The sequence below is a fragment of the Rhinoraja longicauda genome, chromosome 20 (assembly GCF_053455715.1).
Source record: "Rhinoraja longicauda isolate Sanriku21f chromosome 20, sRhiLon1.1, whole genome shotgun sequence".
NCBI classification, from domain to species: Eukaryota; Metazoa; Chordata; class Chondrichthyes; order Rajiformes; family Arhynchobatidae; genus Rhinoraja; species Rhinoraja longicauda.
In genome coordinates, this window is record NC_135972.1 from 29,740,027 (window position 1) to 29,755,127 (window position 15,101).

The 15,101-nt window shown below is 42.0% G+C and overlaps 1 long non-coding RNA gene across 2 annotated transcripts; it reads left to right on the plus strand.

Moving 5' to 3' along the window:
- The first annotated feature begins 846 nt into the window (after positions 1-846).
- On the plus strand, positions 847-7,861 carry LOC144603430 (uncharacterized). 2 transcript variants are annotated; one of them, XR_013548621.1, is made up of 4 exons: positions 847-1,050; positions 4,451-4,550; positions 4,631-4,714; positions 7,478-7,861. It is a non-coding gene; the product is annotated as an uncharacterized LOC144603430 (long non-coding RNA). The 2 variants fall into 2 exon arrangements; XR_013548622.1 differs by lacking the exon at positions 847-1,050 and adding an exon at positions 1,062-1,406.
- Positions 7,862-15,101: the final 7,240 nt, after the last annotated feature.

Here is a 15,101-nt window from a genome sequence, read left to right on the forward strand (position 1 = left end):
TATTTCGCTTGGGCAGTGGAGTCGGACAACAGTGCCGGAGACCTAAGTTCGATCCTGATCTTGGGTGCCATCTTATGGAGTTGCATGTTCTCCCTGTGACAACTTTATAAGAATAGTGTAGGAAGGAACTGCAGATGCTGGTTTACACCAAAGAGACACACCAAAATGCTGGAGGAACTCAGCAGGACAGTCAGCATCTCTGGAGAGCAGGAATGGGGGAAATTCTGTGTGGAGACCCTTCTTCAGATTGGGAGTCAGGTGAGAAAGGGACTAGAGATATGGAAGGGTAAAGTGTGAAAACAACAGATCAAACAGACATTGATCAAGGAAATTTAAATGAGTTCATTGTTAGCTATGGGGAAGGTGACAACGAGGTGTACAGTCAGTAGAATTAATCAGGACAGTGAAACTAGTTGGAGAACTAGAGTGGGGGAGGGACGCTGTCCCGAGAGTGAGAGAGAGAAAGCAAGGGTTATTTGAATTAGATAAATCAATATTGACACCGCTCGGTTGTAAGCTGCTCAAGTGAAATACTTCAATTTGCTTTGGACCTGACTGACACTCCAGAGTGACTACAAAGTTACTCCAGCACTTTGTGTCTTTCTTGGTCCCGCCCCTCACCTCACGCCCCGCCCCCCCAATCCACGCCCCGCCCCTGCCATTCACGCCCCGCCCCCACATACATTGTGATACCTGCCCCGTCCCTACCTCCTGCCCCAGCCACCTCGCCTCGCCCTCTTATCCCGCCCCCCACCCGTTGTCCGTTGCCACCCCTCTGCCCTGCCCCATCCGCATAGCCCCGCCCCCACACGCATAGCCCCGCCTCCACACGCAAAGCCCCCTCCTTCCCAATGGCAGTTGGGTCTTCCCGCGCGCCGATCGGATTGTTGTGATCATTTAAAAGGAGCGCGGCGCGGCGGGACGGGCGGGGAGTCGGGGGCGGGCTGAACGGTCACAGAAGAGTCACAGAGTGAGCGGGTTGTGCACCGAGCGAGGTCAGCGCCGATATTGCCGAGCTGAAACAACACCGCTTTCAGTGAATTCCTCCGGGTGAGTTTCTGCCAGCTCGGGCAGCATCTGTAGAGGGAGTGAACAGGCGACATTTCACGTCGGGGCCCTTCTTCAGACTGGAGGTGGTTTCCAGCCGGCGGAGTGAGGAAGGGACGGGTCCCGACCTGGACCGTCGCCTGTCCAACCATTCCCTCCACACACAGACGCTGCCTGACCCGCCGGGTTACTCCAACACTCCCTCAATACAATACGCTTCTTATTTGTCGTCAACATTATTTTCTCCAATCTCTGAATTCAAAACCGTCTGAATCCAAACCTTCCCGATTTAAATGGCTAATCCAGTTAAATTCAGATAAACCAACGATGAACAATAATGTGAAATATTCTGAAATTGGGTAAATTGCTATTTTTATTGGACCACATGTTCAAAGAAGGTTATGTTGTCATATCTTCATTAGATTAACTAATGCTTTCGATGATGTGTACGTAAACCGTTTGTGTAACCTTTTCAATTAACTAAATTGATATGAAGTACAAATTTTGTACATGACAATCGCTGTAAACCTGTGTAAAACATGTTTGTATACTATATATATATATATATCTGCAGATGTGTTCAATTTTCCTAATTTTTATTTGTTTATTCAATATTCCCTCGGTTCTCATGTTGACCAGTTGCTCCCAATAGAGGTTTCTTGGTGCAGACGCTCTTCAAACTGCTGCGTACAAATAAACAAAGCTGCAAAGTTAGCAGGCTTCCAAATCCGCTTCTCATACCAGCAGACAATTCCAATGTTTTTGCATTCGGAGATACAAGAAACTGCAGACGCTGAATCTTGAGTGAAGCACAAAGTATGGAATAATTAGTATAAGAAAATAACTGCAGATGCTGGTACAAATCGAAGGTATTTATTCACAAAATGCTGGAGTAACTCAGCAGGTCAGGCAGCATCTCAGGAGAGAAGGAATGGCTGACGTTTCGGGTCGAGATCCTTCTTCAGACTGATGTCAGGGGGGCGGGACAAAGGAAGGATATAGGTGGAGACAGGAAGATAGAGGGGAGGGAGGGGAAGGGAGGGACCGAGGAACTATAAAGTTGGAGAAGACAATGTTCATACCACTGGGCTGCAAGCTGCCCAGGCGAAATATGAGGTGCTGTTCCTCCAATTTCCGGTGGGACTCACTATGGCACTGGAGGAGGCCCATGACAGAAAGGTCAGACTGGGAGGGGGAGTTGAAGTGCTCAGCCACCGGGGGATCAGATTGGTTAACGCGGACCGAGCGCAGGTGTTGAGCGAAGCGATCGCCGAGCCTGCGTTTGGTTTTGCCGATGTAAATAAGTTGACATCTGGAGCAGCGGATGCAATAGATGAGGTTGGAGGAGGTGCAGGTGAACCTCTGTCTCACCTGGAAAGACTGTTTGGGTCCTTGGATGGAGTTGAGGGGGGAGGTAAAGGGACAGGTGTTGCATCTTTTGCGGTTGCAGGGGAAAGTGCCCGGGAAAGTGGGTAGGAAGGGACGAGTTGACCAGGGAGTTACTGAGGGAACGGGCTCTGCGGAACGCAGAAAGGGGAGGGGAAGATATGGCCAGTGGTGGGGTCCCGTTGTAGGTGACGGAAATTGTTGGCGGATGATTTGTTGGATACGCTGGCTGGTGGGGTGGAAGGTGCGGATGATTTGTTGGATATGCTGGTAGTAGTTATACAATGTGTCACCAATACATCGATCCACATTCCTCAGTAAATATAATTGTGTTTTCACCATGTATTAATGCAGTTCCTTGACACCGCGTTCCTTTGAATAAAATTCAAGGGAGAATTTCTCAGGAAGGGACGAGTGGACCAGGGAGTTACAGAGGGAACGGTCTCTATGGAACGCAGAGAGGGGAGGGGATGGGAAGATATGGCCAGTGGTGGGGTCCCGTTATAGGTGAAGGAAATGTTGGTGGATGATATGTTGGATCCGCTGGCTGGTGGGGTGGAAGGTGAGAACGAGGGGGATTCTGTCCTTGTTGTGAGTGAGGGGAGGGGGAGTAAGAGCGGAGTTGCGGGATGTAGAAGAGACCCTAGTGAGAGCCTCATCTATAATGGAGGAGGGGAAGCCCCGTTTCCTGAAGAACGAGGACATCTCGGAAGCTCTAGTGTGAAATAATGGAATAACTAAGTGGGACTTTGGCAGTTGTACTTCAGAGATGTTGCCTGACCCGCTGAGTTCCTCCAGCACCGTATTTTTGTACATATGCTGGAAGGGTCCCGACTCCCGACCTAGAACGTAGGAAAATAACTGCAGATGCTGGTACAAATCGAAATGCTGGAGTAACTCGGCAGGTCAGGCAGCATCTTGGAGAGAAGGAATGGGTGACGTTTCGGGTCGAGACCCTTCTTCAGACTGATGACCGAGAACGTTGTCTTCATTTCCCTCCACAGATGCTGCCTGGTTCGCCGAGTTCCTCCAATATTTTTTGCTTTATACATGACACCTTCATTTGCATGCCACCTAAAATAAGTTTGTCGTGTACATAATGTGAATGTTTTTTTTAAATGTTAATGAGCTGCATTAACGACATGAAGTGTCTGAAAGAGACGTGTTTAAGATTCTTCGTGATTGTTTCTAAACGGCTTCCACAATGCTGAGAATTGATTGCGTACTTACTTGGTTTATTCTCAAATCAGAAAGAACAACAGTAACTAAGGAAAGAGCAGAACGTGGGAGAGAAACAAATTGCTAGAATCACTCAACAGGTTAGGCACCATGTGTGGAAGGAGAAACAGTTAACTGTTTTTTTAATCTGAAATGTTAACTGATTCTCTTTCCAGCCATGCTGCTTGACCTACTGAATGTTGCCAGCAACTTTGGTTTTTATTCCAACTTTCTGTCATCTGCAGTTTTGTATTTTGTTGATTATACAGATGGGGCAGTACAGTGGTGCAGCCAGTATAACCCCTGATGGGTGTGGGAGGGATGGCAAGAGAGGGAAAACAAGGGTCATGAAGTTTGAGAAGTCAAGGGCTGGGTGTACTAATGAATGATAAAGATAGCTAAACAACTGGATACTGCATTATTGGTCTTTTCCTGCATGACCTTTCAATCCTCTAGCTGCAGGAAGAGTAATAGAAGATTGGAGGACTGCTAATATTGTATTTTTTATTTAACTCACTGGCATATATTCCCAAGGATGATATACATTTTCATTTGGAAAGGCGATAATTAATTAGGGAAAGTCAGCAGGGATTTGCTCAAGAATTGGTGGGTTTGACAACTTATAGAGTCATGCAGCGTGGAAATCGGTCCTTCGGCCCAAATATGGTTAAAATTGGTACAAACATCTATGGATACATATGATATTATTATATTTGTATTGATGTATATATGTAACTGTTGTATTTATCTGTAGATGCTTGTTCTAATCTCTTTTTCTTTCTTCTCCATTTCTCCCAAGATTTTGAAATGAATACAACCAAAGCCTTAAAGAAACATAGCGACCCAAACCAGCAACCGCCAACTCCAAGTTTAACAAAAAGAAAACGAGCACAAGAAAAGTAAGTATTTTAGAAAAGAAGAAAACTTGAATACCATATCTTGTAATATTTTGCTTTACCGAAACAATTTTCATTTGTAGGAAACTTTTCAGAAGTCCAACAGACAGCATGTTATCTCCTTGTTCGCAAAGACTGATGAAACCGAAGCACGTGAATCCTACAGAGTAAGTTCTATTATCTGTATTTTAGAATCTTGTTCAAATGCACTACTGTTGTAAATGACTGACACTGATTTACCTATACCACATTTTAATTTGATATAATATAAATATTATAAACCAGATTTCCACAGGCTCCATAAAATGAACCTGGAGCAAAATGACTGAAGCAACTGCTTGAGTTAGCCTGTTTGATTTTGTAATTAAGGGCATAATTAAAACACATCTGTATTAATTTTCAGTACCTGACATCTCAACAGTGTCAAACTGTACAAAGCAATACGAAAGATGTATTTTGCTTGGGTAGCTTACAACCCAGCGGTATGAATATTGATTTATCTAACTTCAAATACCCCTTGCTTTCCCTTTCTCTCTGTCCCTCCCTCACCCTAGTTTCACTGATCTCCTGATTAATTTTATTGATTGCATGACTCATTATCACCTTCCCCTCAACTAACAATTAACCATTCTACATTTTGTTGAACATTGTCTGCCTTGATCTGTCGTTTTCACACCTTACCCTTCCATATCTCTAGTCTCCCTCTCCCCTGACTCAGACTGAAGAAGGGTCTCGACCCGAAACGTCACCCAATCCTTCTCTCCAGAGATGCCGCAGTTACTCCAGCATTTTGTGTCTATCTTTGGTGTAAGGATAGTGTTAATGTATGGAGATTGCTGGTCGGCGCGGACTCAGTGGGCTGAAGGGCCTGTTTCCGCATTGTATCTCTAAACTAAACCAGCATCTGCAGTTCCTTCCTACACAATTAGTAAGGCGTGTCTGCTTTGCAAATGTCAACAATAATACCTTTTGTAGATTGCAAAACCCTAACCATCTGCTGCCTCGTTCTGTCATAATGGAGGCCTGGCTACTTGGAGCTCTGGTTAATGTTGCTGCTCAAAGTATGATACATTTCACTCAAGTCAAGTTGAGTTGATTGTCACACGGCACAAGTGTGGTGAGGTACAGGTACTGTTGAAGAACTTGCTTGTAGCAGCATCACAGGCACAAACCCAGATGAAAACCTACATTATACAAGTTAGTGAAAAAGAAAATAACTGCAGAAACACAATTGGGGAAAACCAGTCCATGGTAGTGAAAGAGTAGTCCGTAATGTTCCCTTGCTGCAGTAAGATTAGGATTCCACAAGTTGGTTCAAGTTCCTGACGGTTGCAGGAAAATAATTGTTTCTGCAGTTAGAGGTGTGGGTGGGGCTTCAGGCTTCTGTAACTCCTGCCCAATACTGGTCACAATAAGATCTCTGATGGTGCAGAGGTCAATACCCATGATGGGCAGGGAAATGACCACCACTTTATGCAGCCCCCTTTGTTTCTCAGTGCTCTTGATATCTATGATATCCATAGGAACATTTGTTTTTATTAATCAAACGATTAAAAGTATAAACTTTTTTGGGGGGAAAATGCAAAACGCTCAGATGTTAGGTATCTGAAGAAGAAAAAATGCTGGAAATATTTGGGTTGATCAACAGCTTTGGAGAGATGATGCTGATGTTTAGATCTTTGACCTTTCAGAGCAGTGGAAATGTGAACTTTCTTCAGAGATGCTGCTTGAATTTTGGAGTGTTTCCAAAATGTCACTTGAGTGATTTACTGGATTTATTTCCACCTTTGTGGCCAGAAAAAGGCACTTAATATCAGAGAACAGTCAAATTATGTAGACAATAATATTTATTCAAAGAACAGCAGGCAGGCAAGCACTTGTATCCTGTACCAGTGTTGGCACAGTCATCAATTCCCTGATGGGTTCCTTCTCTTGCATGTTGGTGTAAAGTATGAACTATCAAACTAGGTCGGTCTGTGTTTATACACTTCTTTTTACTTTGTTTAATCATACTCGCATATATGGTGTTATTTCGGGCCATAAATACCATTATTAATCTTCATTCAATGTGCAAATTTCTCAAATGTCACTTTAAGCCTGAATTGTGGAACACCATATCACATCCTAGTCCACATTTTTAACATGTTTACTAATTTGAATTAATAGCTTTGTCTGACCGAAGCTTCTAATGATATTAACATTCCTGCCTGTGGTTTTGTTTTTTTCCTTTATCTTTGACTTGAAGATAATTACCAATGTCCTTGCCTCATTTAAATTTGCTGTTCTTTGTGGTTTTGTTCGTGCTGAAACTTGTTATGCTTCATATTTGAGCAAGGTGGAAGAGGTAGATTTGTAGGCAAGTAAGAATGTGCACAATTCAGCAGTCCTGAGTGCTACTAACTGTGCTGGCCTTGATTTACTAAGTAAACCACCTTCAGAAATATGTAGGAGGAGAACTATCTGAAGAAGGGTCTCAACCCAAAACATCATCCATTCCTTCTCTCCAGAGATGCGGCTTGTTACTCCAGCATTTTGTGTCCACCTTCAGAAATATATCTTTGAATCATTCTTCACTGGTGAATAACTCTCCACATAAATGTTTTAAATGTGGGAAGTGCTCTATCTTTTTGGAAATCTCTTTAGGTTCCTTGAGGAATTTTAGATCTTATTCCCTTTTTCACTATTTGATAGGAACAATGAGGAGTTGAAACAATCAAGTATCTCAAATTATTTCTCATTGAGGATGAGGTCCTCAGTACCCCAATAGAACAGAACTTTTTTATGGAGTTTGTATGCTACTGGAATGAACACTTTGCCAATGTGATTTTGTTTTGATTTTAAAAATGTTATTTTAATGCCAAGTGGCAATGTGTGCTTGAGAATGTAAATCTGGATACACAAGTTACAACCTGTGATTTAATTGTCTGCAGCCTGCAAAATGGAAAGATTACTGCCCAACAAGTTCATGAATTGACACGTGACGACAAAGAGAATAACTTCAATACTCAGGAGCAGCGACTTTCTTTTGGAAGCAATGTCAATTAATTATGTTTAGGGTGGCTGAGAGAGTAGAATAAAATGCAGTGCTTTTAGTGCTCTTTGCAGAGGAAGAATGCATAATCTTTTCTATTAATTTAGATTTGCTGGTGTATCTCTTTGGGACTATATACACTACACGGGATATTTTTATGTAAGTTAAAAAAATCAGAAGATTGTGGGATAAGAAGAAATGTTGCACTTTCACTTTGTCATTTAATGTACAGCAGTTTTATTGATCAAAACTAAATACTTTATAACTGGTTGCATTTTATTTAAGAGCTTGAATAAAATGTTCAGTATCATTATGGTATCGTTAAATTTGAATACTTTAAGTTATTTTAGTCCTGTTATAAGAGACTAAATGTGTATTTTCAATTTTCTATATAATAATTGAATTCATAAAACATTCAAACTTTAAGGAGCAAATATGGGTACCAAGACAATTAATACTTGTGCCAAAAAACTTCCATGTCCCATTGGAATTTGATTACAGATGATACATTTGGATATGTTAGCACTGGAAATGGTACAGAGAAGATTTACAAGGATGTTGCCAGGGCTAGAGGGTCTGAACTATAGGGAGAGGTTGAGTATGCTGGGCCTATTCCTTGGAGTGCACGAGGATGAGGGGTGATGTTATTGACGTATATAAAATTATGAGAGGAAGAGATCGAGTAGATAGTCTCTTGCCCAGAGTAGGTGAATCGAGGACCAGGTTTAAGGTGATGGGGAAAAGATTTAATTGGAATCAGAAGGGTGACATTTTCACACAAAGGGTGGTGAGTGTATGGCACAAGCTGTCAGAAGAGGTAGTTGAGGCAGGAACTATCCCAACATTTAAGAAACAATTAAACAGGTACATGGATAGGACAGGTTTGGAAGGATGTGGACCAAATGCAGGTAGGTTGGATTAGTGTAGCTTGGACAGGTTGGCCGGTGTTGCCAAGTTGTGCCAAAGTGCCTGTTTACACACTGTATCACTCTATGACTATATGGTAGAATGGTTATGTTTTCTTTGTGTAAAACCATTTTATATTGTCGCGCAGGTCAGACCACTTAGTCTTTAAGGGAGACACTGGGAACGGCGGATGCTACCTGATCCATTGAGTTACTCCAGTACTTTCACTTGGTGCTTAATATGGAATGCAAGCAGCTGAGTTTTGGGTATCAATTTAATGAAGGTAGTTGTGGAAATGTTAATCCTGGAGATAATTAAAAACCTGATTATTTAGAACTGCTGATCTGAAGTTAATGGAAAATTACCTGGTAAGAGAGGCTAAGTCGGGAGTCAAAAAGGGCTACTGCACCTAGTTCACTTCACTGGTCAAGAACAAGATGGAGTTGGAGATGATAGGAGTTGATAGAAATAGATGAGTCTTTTGAAGGAAATGTCTGAAGACGGGTCTCGACCTGAAACGTTGCCCATTCCTCCTCTCCAGAGATGCTGCCTGTCCTGCTGAGTTACTCCAGCATGTTGTGTCTACCTTCGATTTTAAACCAGCATCTGCAGTTCTTTCCTACACATCTACTCTTGATGTGTTGGGTGTTGATCAAGTGGCAGATCTGAGAGGGTGGGGGGGGATCGTAAAGTGGATCAGGATGGTGTTAGGATCTGTGGATTTAGATTTCTTCCCCTACTATGCTGCCATAGAAAAACAAATGATCAAGAATGAGTCAGAAGAAAGGTTTCAACGCAAAATGTCACCTATTCCTTTTCTCCAGAGATGCTTTCTGACCCGCTGAGTTACTTTAGCTTTTTGTGTCTATGATCAAGAATGGAGGCATATAAACTCACCAAATATTAAAAATTGAAGAGACGGCAGACTTGGTTATTGAGTAGAGCTACCGTTTTGGCTGTTTTTATGTCTGGCTGTGGCTGCTATGACAGTCTGGAGTCGCCTTCCAGAGGGAAATGCTTTGAAGAGTTTGTGACCAGGGTGAGAGGGGTCAGAGATTATCTTACCCGCTTGCTTCCTGGCCCTTACAGTGTACAGTTCGTCAATGGGGGGAAGCTTGCAGCCAACAACCTTCTCAGCTGATCGAACGATTCGTTGCAGCCTCTGGATATCGTGCTTGGTGGCTGAGGTAAACCAGACCATGATGGAGAAGGTGAGGACGGACTCTACGATGGCAGTATAGAATTGGACCATCATTGCCTTTGGCAGATTGTGTTTCCTCAGCTGCCGCAGGAAGTACATCCTCTGTTAGGCCTTTTTGACTGAAGTTGATGGTAGCCCCCCCATTTAAGGTCCTTGGAGATGATGGTACCAAGGAACCTAAATGACTCCACAGATGTGACTGGTGTTCATGGCGAGTGGGGGGAGGGGAGAGGGAGCTCTCCTAAAGTCTACAGTCAGTTTCACTGTCTTAAGAGCATTGAGCACCAGATTGTTGTAATTAACCAGGCTGTATTTTGGAGAAACTACAGATTTTTATTTCATCTATTCAAGATAGTTAGGCTTGAAATTTACCATTTTCCCCACCTGTATATGAAAAAAAATATGATAATCTCTTGTGAGTTTGTGATGCTATGTGAATGTGAGTTTGTGATGCTATGTGAGGTTGGCAGTTTGGTCATTTGATATTTGAAGTTGATTTGATGAAACAAATATGATCTTTAGCCATCGTGAATAATGGTAAGGAAAAGCGTAATTTAAAGTTACCTTTCTTAAAAATAGTTTTATGGTCTTGTACAAATCAGTTCTGTTTTTTACATCTCATTTTTTACTATTACAGACCTTTGTACAAATATCTGCATTACGATACGATACAATAGAACTTTATTTATCCCAGGAGGGAAATTGATCTGCCAACAGCCATAAAAACACAAAATACATGAAACATGAAATTAAAGTGACAAGTGGAAAGGGTAGGGGATGTGCAACGATTGGGGAGGGCGGGGGAGAGCGGAGTCAGTTTCAGTCTACCCCATGACAGAAGGGGGAGGAGTTGTGCAGTTTAATAGCCGCAGGGAAGGCAAGTATGGCAATATTACATTCAGTGATGGAACTAGGGGTACTCTAAGGTCCGTGAGGTTGGGAAGGAAAGGGGGGGGGGGGATTTTTTAATGTGCGGTCATACCCATGTAAGAGTACAAGAATGCATAACTTGTTTATTGTGTATTTATAATATAGTTTATTGTGTATTATATGGCATAACTGTTTTCTGGCATCTCTCTCTCGGTTTACATTACAAAATGTTCCATAATGGTATATAATCTCAAATTTTTTCTGTCACCTCTTTCTTTCTGCATGCCGTTTCTTCAGCACGCCTTCTGCCACTAAGAAGCCATGTCCTCACATATTCTTCGGGGTTGAATTTTGACAGAGGAGGTCCCACCAACTTAATAAATAGAAGAATTGAGAGATGATCAGTTTGAAGTCTTGCATGTTGTGGTGACATGCAGAAATTCATGCCACTGAAGCTTCTTTCACATTCTGCTGTTGAAGTATTTACAGCCGTTACCAGCTGCTGAAAATCTGCAGAAACTATCTTCCCTTTAGATTCCTTGAATTCTCTGAAGGCTCTGACACAAAGCCGACCATTTAAACCAAATTGTTCTGCCATTTCTTCTACATCATTATCCCCAAAGTTAAAAAGTGAATCTTCTGGAATATTGTTAATATCTAAATATGCACCATCAGTTACTTAGAAGCCCATCATATATAGATTTTGCATTTGCACCAAGTTTCATATGTTCTAAGTCAAAATAGAATGATATAGGTTGGGAAGATTCACCAACTGCTGCTCTCAAGCAGACTAGAACAGTTTTCCCATTAATAGTAGTAGATTCATCAATCATAATAGACATTTTAGATTGTTTTGAAATTATATTTTCCACCACTGTCTTTCGCATCTGGTTCCCTATATGGTGAGAAACATCTGCACATGACTTACGAGAGTGTAGAACGGTACCCTAAGTCGATGCCGTTTCTTTCTTGCAGTTCAATATCAGAAGACATACCAGTGTAAGGCCTACCTTTGTGTACAATATTATATACAGTTCTAAAAACTCGACCTAATTTTTGCTTTGTCCTTTTTCAGTGACATATACACTACATTTTCGATTGCTTTTTTCCCAGTGTTTCATTGATTTTTTGGCATCGGATATGAGCTTCACTATTTTTGTGCTTAAAAATCTTTTTTCTTAAACTCATTAACTGTTTCGCTTTGTCATCACTCACTCCTACTACAATAACACTGCACCACTCACGAGACAAATGAATTCCTTGTGTTCGTTCAAGCCCAAGATGACACTTGCTGCATACACTACATCCTAGTTTTCTGTTTTTAACAATTAGCCAGGAATATTCTTTCTTTTTGTTTAAGTACATTTCTTGTGTCCAACAGTCTGGAAGATCACATTTTTCAATATCTTTTGAAATGTCTTCACATGCAGCATCAGGTGAAACAGCTGCATCAGTTACATTATCATTTTCAAGTAATTTTGCCTTCTTTTCTGGCTGAGTTTTCATTATCATTTATTTCTTCATCGATCTGAAGATGCTGTCTTTCAAAGTATCTCAGTATGCTCATTTTCACAGGGGTACACAAATCTGAAATTTATAGATATTTGATAGTGATATATAATAAAATTTGATAGTGATATATAATAAAATATTTCCGCTTGCACTATTGTTTTGCTAAATAAAACCACCCACAATAAAATATTCACCACTCATGATTTAGGCTGGAAAAAACTATTGGTATTACTTATTTAATTTTCTCCCCATCCATTCTAATTTAACTGAAACAACTGAGGCAGAGCGGCAACTAAAATAACATGGAATAAGAAAATAACGTGACTTTACCTGAGCCCGTGCTCGCGGTAGCCCTGGCAGTGAGTTTGAGAAATTCTCCCTTGAATTTTATTCAAAGGAACGCGGTGTCAAGGAACTGCATTAATACATGGTGAAAACACAATTATATTTACTGAGGAATGTGGATCGATGTATTGGTGACACATTGTATAACTACTACCAGCATATCCAACAAATCATCCGCACCTTCCACCCCACCAGCCAGCATATCCAACAAATCATCCGCCAACAATTTCCATCACCTACAACGGGACCCCACCACTGGCCATATCTTCCCCTCCCCTTTCTGCGTTCTGCAGAGCCCGTTCCCTCAGTAACTCCCTGGTCAACTCGTCCCTTCCTACCCACTTTCCCCTGCAACCGCAAAAGATGCAACACCTGTCCCTTTACCTCCCTCCTCAACTCCATCCAAGGACCCAAACAGTCTTTCCAGGTGAGACAGAGGTTCACCTGCACCTCCTCCAACCTCATCTATTGCATCCGCTGCTCCAGATGTCAACTTATTTACATCGGCAAAACCAAACGCAGGCTCGGCGATCGCTTCGCTCAACACCTGCGCTCGGTCCGCGTTAACCAATCTGATCCCCCGGTGGCTGAGCACTTCAACTCCCCCTCCCATTCCCAGTCTGACCTTTCTGTCATGGGCCTCCTCCAGTGCCATAGTGAGTCCCACCGGAAATTGGAGGAACAGCACCTCATATTTCGCCTGGGCAGCTTGCAGCCCAGTGGTATGAACACTGTCTTCTCCAACTTTAGGTAGTTCCTCTGTCCCTCTTCAGATCTCCCACTGTCTCCACCTATATCCTTCCTTTGTCCCGCCCCCCTGACATCAGTCTGAAGAAGGGTCTCGACCCGAAATGTCGCCCATTCCTCTCCTGAGATGCTGCCTGACCTGCTGAGTTACTCCAGCATTTTGTGAATAAATACCTGTTAACTACTGGCTGTTAACAAGTGCTAACAATGGCAGTTAACAAATCGTTTTCGTCTGAGTTGAATAAAGTGATAAACGACTCGAATCTCTCTGCAGTACTCATTAAACCCGAGCTGGAAATTGAAAATTAGGGGAACACCGTCCCCCTGCGTACCCCCCCCCCCATTTCCATCACTGATTTCATTGTTTTTTTGTGTTGTCATAACACAATTCTTTCCTATCACCTTGCACTCTAACTTCTGACTTTTCATGTAATTCAAGTCTGTCATCCCTAATACCATTCAACTGAATCATTCTGCACCTCATCAAGGTTTTGATGTTCCCTTTCATTAAGCAGAGGGCTTGATGAATAAAACACAGTACCTCAGCTGCGATCTCATTATTATTGAGTGGCATCATTGTCATGTAAATGCTGTATGCCTCCAAGTCTGTAGTTACTTTACACTATGAACAACACCAAAAGGGAAGCTCCTAACTTCCCATGTGTACTGGGAAAAAGAAACAGCAAATCTTCAACTTTTTTTAATGAATGTGGTTTTGATTTGAATGTGTAACTTATCAGGTACTCCTGTGTATAATCTAAGTTTTCTGATGATACAAAGCAGAGTGGCTGTTTAAGAATAAGGGGTAGACCATTTAGATGAGGAAAAACTTTTTCAGTCAGAGTTGTAAATCTGTGGAATTCACTGCCTCAGAAGGCAGTGGAGGCCAAATCTCTGAATGCATTCAAGAGAGAGCTAGATAGAGCCTGACAACCACAACAGCCTGACTGCGGGAGAAGACGGCAGGAGAAGGGAAAGATATTGTGGCCTTCCATCACAGTGAGGAGAGGACTGGAGGAGACTCACTGTGAGGATGTTTCTTTGATGGATGTTTCTTTTTTTGTGTGTTTTTGGGGTTGTGTAATTTTAATGCCTATTTAATGCTTTTATTGTTGGACTGTGGGTGACTGAATTTCGTCCAATTTGGATGACAAATAAAGCTATCTTGAATCTTAAAGGATAGCGGAGTCAGGGGGTATGGGGAGAAGGCAGGAACGGGGTATTGATTGAGAATGATCAGCCATGATCACATTGAATGGTGGTGCTGGCTCGAAGGGCCGAATGGCCTACCCCTGGCACCTATTGTCTATTAAATTGCAAAGTGCCATTTGTGATAGAAAATGTACCAGTTTCATTCATGGCATAGGGAAGTTTCCATATGAGGAGCGGTGAAGTGCACTAGGCCACAGTTTAGAAAGCTGACCTTGTAGAAATATATAACATTTGTATGTTGTGAAAGAGTATACAAGGATTTCCCCTGACTGGGTGGCAAGTCACAAGACGAAGGGTTTGCTGTTCAGAACAGAATCAAAATTTCTAAATATAGAGATTATGGAGTTTTGGGAATTATCTACCAAAGAATACTATGAATGAATTTAGGCAAGACGGGTCAGATAATCAGTGTAAATCCAAGGAAGTGAAGGTGGCAGTACTGGTAGATAAGGTGGTGAAGCAGGCATATGGGGGATACATGCCTTCATTAACCAGTTCAACTTAATAAAACATCACACAGTTGGAGAATGGTGTATATTTTTGGATGCCACACAATAGGAAGGATAGGATCACTGGAGATGTTACAGAGTTGATTCACCAAGATGTTGCCTGGGATAGAAGCATTATTTACACAAATAGTCTTTGTTTTCCTTGGAACAAAGGTAATTCAAAGAGACCTAAGAGAAGGAAACAAAATGATCAATGACTAGATGGTAGTGAACAGTAGAGT